We start from the raw sequence: 6,714 nt of genomic DNA on the forward strand, positions 1-6,714 counted from the left end.
AATCGCAGGTTAACAGCAGCTCAGATTAGAGACCAGGTCGATGCCACACAGAGTTCTAGCAGCAGACACATCTCTACAACAACTGTTAAGAGGAGACTTTGTGCAGCAGGCCTTCATGGTAAAATAGCTGCTAGGAAACCATTGCTAAGGACAGGCAACAAGCAGAAGAGACTTGTTTGGGCTAAAGAACGCAAGGAATGGACATTAGACCAGTGGAAATCTGTGCTTTGGTCTAATAAGTCCAAATTTGAAATCTTTGGTTCCAACCACCGTGTCTTTGTGCGACGCAGAAAAGGTGAACGGATGGACTCTACATGCCTGGTTCCCACCGTGAAGCATGGAGGAGGAGGTGTGATGGTGTGGGGGTGCTTTGCTGGTGACACTGTTGGGGATTTATTCAAAATTGAAGGCATACTGAACCAGCATGGCTACCACAGCATCTTGCAGCGGCATGCTATTCCATCCGGTTTGCATTTAGTTGGACCATCATTTATTTTTCAACAGGACAATGACCCCAAACACACCTCCAGGCTGTGTAAGGGCTATTTGACCAAGAAGGAGAGTGATGGGGTGCTGCGCCAGATGACCTGGCCTCCACAGTCACCAGACTTGAACCCAATCGAGATGGTTTGGGGTGAGCTGGACCGCAGAGTGAAGGCAAAAGGGCCAACAAGTGCTAAGCATCTCTGGGAACTCCTTCAAGATTGTTGGAAGACCATTTCCGGTGACTACCTCTTGAAGCTCATCAAGAGAATGCCAAGAGTGTGCAAAGCTGTCATCAAAGCTAAAGGTGACTACTTTGAAGAACCTAGAATATAAGACATATTTTAAGTTGTTTTACACTTTTTTGTTAAGTATATAATTCCACATGTGTTAATTGATAGTTTTGATGCCTTCAGTGTGAATGTACAATTTTCATAGTCATGAAAATTCAGAAAAATCTTTAAATGGGAAGGTGTGTCCAAACTTTTGGTCTGTACTATACATCTAGTTATTTAAAAAAAATGAAACTGCAAATAATAATAATAATAATGATAATATTAATTTCATTTTCTTGCATGTGTGTTATCTGTGGTTTTCACGTATACAACTTGTACACATGATATTTTATGGGGCTGTACACATGTCCGATTTTGATCCGAGTGTTGGACAAAAATTAGCAATGCAAGTTTATGGGTCCGTGAAAAAAATTGGACTTCACTCAGATGACATCTTAGTGCGGCCCGATTTTCACGGACTGAGAAAACTGGAGAAGGTGGAAAACTTTTTTTTCTCTTCACATCTGAAAAAAAACTGATGCCACTCTGATCAAACTGTGACCAAAGTCTAATCAGAATAATTGGACCATTTTTTCGAATGTAGAGAGAATGATTTGGTGACCTAATAATAATACAACAGTAATTTTATTAATTGTTATCAATATTATAAGATGTATTATTACAGCAACAGTAGCAGCAGCAATAGTTGTAATAGTGGTACTGAAGTTTTATAGCTAAATAGCTTTTTTTATATGATTAAAACATGCAGGATTAAATGTCATTTTTTGGATAATTAATATAACTACTTTTATTAATCTGTATAATTGATGTTAGAATGTGTACTTGATGTGCATGCCTTATTTAAAATCATAGCTCTATAGACATGCTGGTCGACTTCTGTCATAAAGTTTCATATAAATCATTTAAACGATGCACACAAGAAGCAAAACAGAAAAATCCTGATGATGTACAGACATAGATAAAAAATAGTTTTATTAAGAAATCTCTTTTGTGCAAGCAAAGTGAATTGCAGAAAATGACTATGTTTTATCATGTTGGACTGGTAGGCACAGGTGATACCCTGATCAGGTGTGCATGTATAATAACTTCCAAAAATAATCACTGTTTTGAATAATTTCCACCCAAATCTTGCAGAATCAACATATTCCTTATAAGTATCTCATAAATCTTTACTATGGTTGTGAATCCAAATTCGAAGCTAGAAGCTTAACGGCTTGAAGAATTTATTCATCTGAATGCATTATTGGTTGTAGAATTTATACAAAGCAAAACAGATTGTAAGCATCCATTAACCTCTTCCCAGAGGGGAAATCTTTAGTTTCTCTTGGGACCTTTTCCTATACGGCAAGATATTTAGGATGATGTCATGAGCCCATAATGCTTTGTACACTCTATTAGCTTGTGTATGCACTCTGTATAATGCATCTATTTTAAACTTTTATATAACACAACAGAATTTTGGATATTTTTTATGTGTTGTATATGCATTAAATTAGTTCAGAATGCTTTATCATTACTTTAATTGTCTAGTATCTAGAGATGAATGAATTGATTTCATGCAAATCAAATTTATGTCAAATTTTTAGGAATTTGTTAAACCAGGTGATTTCAAACAATTTGCATTTCACATTATGCAAATCGCAGCCATTTTACACTTTGCAATAGACTACATCAGCCAGACAAGGATCACAGAACCTTGGGCTTTCCCATAATGACTTTTGGCTATCACATCACATGGTATGGCATAAGCAATCAGGAGGGACTATAATATCTTATATAAAAGCAGAAGCAGGAAATGCAGCAGCTATTTTGTAGTTAATCTAGACAGTGAGATGGCGTCACATCTCCCAATTTAGCTATAGAAATTGGAAGAAAAAGAGTGAACAAATTGTACAGATAGCGTTAATATGCTATAGCACAGCAGTAAAAAAGATTTGTGTATGAAACAAATAGGATAATACTATACACATTTTTCATGGCAATTGAAGGCATTGGAGTACTTTTGATTTGCCACAAATTGAATTATTCTTGGAAAATTTGTGCAATCTAGTAAATTTGAATTTCAAATGATTTGTTCATCTGTAAAAGCATCTTATTTACTCACTGCATTTAATGTAGCATGCATACTCTTCAAATACAACTGCTTCTAATAGGTTACAACTAAATATCATGTGTCATGTGATTTCTACTTTTGAAACTGTAACACAACAATCACATTCCGCTGGAAAGTATTTAGCTGCACAACACTTCTATACATTGCTTCCACCATTGTATGACACAAAATGTCATAACAGTAACTCATCTTAAAGAGTAACTACAATTTATTCCTGATTTTTCACATTTAGCTGCCACATGAATTGCCTACAGATGAGAGGGAGTTTGCTTTATATTGAATTCATACTCCGGGCTCCATGCACGCTCAGACAGGAGCTGAGCTCTCCTGTCTTCTAAGTTTAATGCTCCCTGGTGGTCTATTGTGTGATCTGTGGAGATCTCAGGACCAAGACCCCTCCTATTTGCAGACAATTTAACTTCCTGCTAACAATGAAAAATCAGGAAGATAGTTTAATTATTCTTTAAGTATAGGAGTATAAAGGCTACAACTTCCTTTACGAACGTGTCTGTTTTAGAAAACCCATTTTCCCACACCCTATTAGGCATATGAATATCGTATTCAGTACTCACATCTATATGGCAGATGAGAATTTGATCCTCTTACTGCCGAGAAAATGTATACCTAAACAAGGCAGGAATCCTATGGCCAGTAATGAGAGAAGTTAGACCTGCTGATTTAGTTTAAAAGTTGTCGAAGTAAGATAACACTTTAAACAAGGAAGAGTTTTTATTGTATAAGCCAAAATAACTATTGTGAATAGAGTATAATGCAACATGAATTTGATAGATAAATTGATAGATGATAGCTAGATAGATAGATACTACATTTCTGATTTCTTCATTCTTGTACAATTTGATAAAGGTACCTCTCTGTTATTAAGAATTCTGGTGGGTATAGTGGCTGATTTGAGTAACATTTTATATTTGTAGCAGACCAAAGATTATTTAGACATATAACTGACTGATATTTTGCCACATAAAGTTATGTGCATGCAGTGTAATGCAATTGACTCTTAAGACTCAGAAATAGGTGTACACATGCAATGAGTTATGGGCAGGCTCAATGTGGTGCACATGTGAGCAGGTGATTTTCCTGGTGAGCCCATGTGCTGAAGTGAGCTCCTCCAACCTATATGAGCAGTAGTTAGCACAATATATTTGATGAGATTTCATCATTACTAGAGCAGCAGTGACAAGAGAAAATTAAGTTATTTTATCTCTGCATCTGCTTGCTTCCTGTGATAAGGGCAGTGCTGTTACAGTCATCACTGTGTGCTGTCAATCAATGTCTTGAGGGGTGAATACAGTTGCGTTCCTGTGTACCATCCTGAAGACTAGAAGAAAGCAACAGGGAATATAAATAACCCAGTGAGTTATGAAACTCATGTATTGTCCCTGCCCATCATTGGTCCTCTTGGTGTCTACAGCACAGTGCACTTCTGGTGCTGAGAGACAAGTTGAGAGAGGGACCCCGTTGTCCTGCACATGAGAACACAAAAACGTGCACCCCTTTCTGTCATAAATAATGGTGGCTCTGTATTTTCCAGTGAAGGTGAGAGCCCAGCAAAATTTCTCAAAAGGCTGCCAATTCAACCAGGTGGTATGGCAGCAACTGCACCTTTAGCTATTTGATCAAATGGGAGTAGAGGTGACACAGAAACAGATGATAAAACAGAGAAAGAGAAGGAGGAGTACTCAATAGCACATTAAGCAGTAATTGTGGATGGCGATGATGGTGTTGATGACATTTCACCTTGACGTGTGATGTGCCATATATTCCAGTAATCCCCCTCACTAATACACTCGCCAGGAACAAAAGGGGACAATTGAGACCTGTGTTTCATAGTACTACTGTCTGTACAGATGGTGCAGTAATGTTGGTGAACTGCTGCTAGCAGCTCCCACATTCTTTTTATTTGTTACTTTACACTAAATCATCTATTGCCAGTGCCACTTTTTCATTTCCCATACATTTTATATACATGAATAACGTCTATAAAAGTTTTCAACCACACATATCCAACCCTTTGGAAAATAAATGAACAAGAAGTGCTATGTAGGCTACACATAATGCCCAAAAAACCTAATGCAAACACAGCCCACCTATAGCAATGTTGTGGCTTTTACATGTCTCAAATTTGACTAGTTAAACAGGTGTGTCAAAACAGACCTGCACAGTTAAATATAAAGATTTAACTTTGCAGAACTCCAGAACCAGGCAGATGAAACTAACACTGGCAATCTCTGATTGCCAGAGACAAGTATATATAGCAGAGGGGAGTGGAAAACACTAACCAGCTGAGACAATCACAGCAGGAAAACTCCAGAAGCTCTCAGCATTAGTCAACCCAAATGGCATTACAAGGTTTTCCCAGTGACCCTCAGATATATTGAGGCTGTATTCCTCTCATCCCCCTCCTTAATTTGAATGAGATTATATGCCACCCTAACATCCAGTTTGGAAAACCATTTTGCTCCTATGATCTGATTAAAGAAATTCGGGATAAGAGGGATAGGATATGTATCCCGATGATCCAATTAAGTTTGTGAAAATCTAGGCAGGGGCGTAACCCCCCATCTTTTTTCTTGACAAAGAAAAACCCAACTGCAATGAGAGATGAAAAAGGTCTTATATGGCCCTTTGCCAGGCTTTCAGCAACATAGTCCTTCATGGCCGGCCTCTCTTGACCAGAGATATTATATAACCTGCTATTTGGCAGCTTGATCCAAGGAATAATGTTAACGGCACAATCATAAAGATGATGGGGAGGAAGTTCTTGACACCCCTGTTCTGCAAACACAGCCTCGAAGTCAGACAGGTATTCAGCGAGAGATTAATTACCCATCCTGGCTAGCCGGTTGCCCAAGCAGTGTCCTTGCCAAAAAGCAGTCAACAAAAATGCTATGTTGTTATGCAGATGCATGGAAGAAAACAAAATGTGGCTTGTAGTTTTGTCGTGTGCCATGTGGTTGTCAAATTGTACTAGTAAAAAAATATTAACCCCTTCAAAACCAGGCTTTTTTTCGTTTTCGTTTTTCCTTCCCACCTTCCAAGAGCCATAACTTTTTTTATTTTTTTTGTTCGCATAGACATATGAGGGCTTGTTCTTTGTGGGACGAGTTGGAATTTTGAACGACACCATTCATTTTATCATGTGATGTACTGGAAAGCAGGAAAATATTCCAAGTGTGTTAAAATAAAAAAAAGCAATTTTACAATTATGTTTTGGGTTTTTATTTACACATGTTTACTACCTTAAAACTGAACTGAAAATAAGATTCTCTATATCAGTACGATTACACCGATAATAAACATGTCTAATTTTTAGGATTTTTTAGTTCAGTGATGAAAAAATATTTTGAAAGTTGTAAAAAAATTTTTTTGCTTTTTGCCATTTTCTGAGATCCGTAAAGTATTCAGTTTTCGGGATATGTGACTGTGTAAGGGCTTATTTTTTACACCGTGAGCTGATGGTTTTACTGATATAATTTTTGGCTAGATACGATGTTTTGATCACCTCTTATTGCATTTTATTTCAATGTTGCGACAGCCAAAAAAGGGTAATTCTAGTATTTCAATTCTTTTTTCGTTACGTCATTTACCAATCAGACTAATTTATTTTATATTTTGAGAGATTGAACTTTTCTGAATGCAACGATATCAAATATGTGTATTTTTTTTAACTGTTTTAAAAAGCCCACACCAAAAGTGTCTCGCCCAGGGGGATATAGAAGACTCGGTACCCAGGCCTTTTACCTTGTTTAGGATGTCACGGCAGTCGGCTCCCGGGCCTGTACTCTGGGGTCTCTCTTGAAAATG

Source organism: Phyllobates terribilis, unplaced genomic scaffold (assembly GCF_046119375.1).
Source record: "Phyllobates terribilis strain yellow unplaced genomic scaffold, ASM4611937v1 Scaffold_3__8_contigs__length_932513732, whole genome shotgun sequence".
Classification (NCBI taxonomy): domain Eukaryota; kingdom Metazoa; phylum Chordata; class Amphibia; order Anura; family Dendrobatidae; genus Phyllobates; species Phyllobates terribilis.